Consider the following 825-nt stretch of genomic DNA (forward strand, 5'->3'; position numbering starts at 1 on the left):
TCTATCTTTGACATTTAATTACTTTAGTTTGTCCTGAAGAGAAACTATAATCCAGAACATTGTCAGTATAGTGTTGCTGCACAACCTGGGAAAAGTGGATGACATATTTAAAATCTAGTCTGTGGACAAAGCTGTCCTTTGTTTGAACATAGAACATAGAACAGTGCAGCACAGTACAGGCCCTTCGGCCCATGATGTTGTGCCGACCTATTATCCTACTAAGATCAACTTACCTTGCATACCCTAGATTTTACTGTCCTCCATGTGCCTATCCAAGACTCGCTTAAAAGTCTCTAAAGTATCTGGTTAAGGTATCAAAGCTGATGGAGCAGCTTCTGATCCTTTGGTTACCAAAGATTGTTTTTGTAATTAAAATGGTCAGAAACCATGTCTCTCTCTTGAACACTGTCCGCCATGGGTCACCAACACCTTTACTGGTCCCACCCCAGGAAATTTGGCCAGGTCTGTGAGTATGTCCAAACTGCCATGGCCTGCTCCGGAAATATGGTCACAACGTATGCCTCAGTCAATATGCCAAAGACATTGGCTTTGTCAAGTTGGACTAAATTATAAAAAGGAGCAACAGTGCATTCTAATACATGGTGAATTGGAATTACTCAACATGTTGAAGGACTTCTACAGTCTTCAGCTTGGAAAAGCTAATTTTTGTGATGCTCCACTTTTGTAAGTAAAATTAATTTGCTATTTGTAAACAAAAATCAAATGATATTAAGCAGCATGAAGGTTAGCTATCTCATAGATAACAAGGTGTAGAGCTGGATGAACACAGCAGGCCAAGCAGCATCAGAGGAGCAGGAAGGCTGA

General features: G+C 40.5%; 1 pseudogene; it reads left to right on the forward strand.

Annotated features, from left to right (window-relative positions):
* The first annotated feature begins 414 nt into the window (after nucleotides 1-414).
* LOC109918888 lies at nucleotides 415-566 on the forward strand (annotated as a pseudogene).
* Nucleotides 567-825: the final 259 nt, after the last annotated feature.

Source organism: Rhincodon typus, chromosome 9 (assembly GCF_021869965.1).
Source record: "Rhincodon typus isolate 14 chromosome 9, sRhiTyp1.1, whole genome shotgun sequence".
Lineage (NCBI taxonomy): Eukaryota > Metazoa > Chordata > Chondrichthyes > Orectolobiformes > Rhincodontidae > Rhincodon > Rhincodon typus.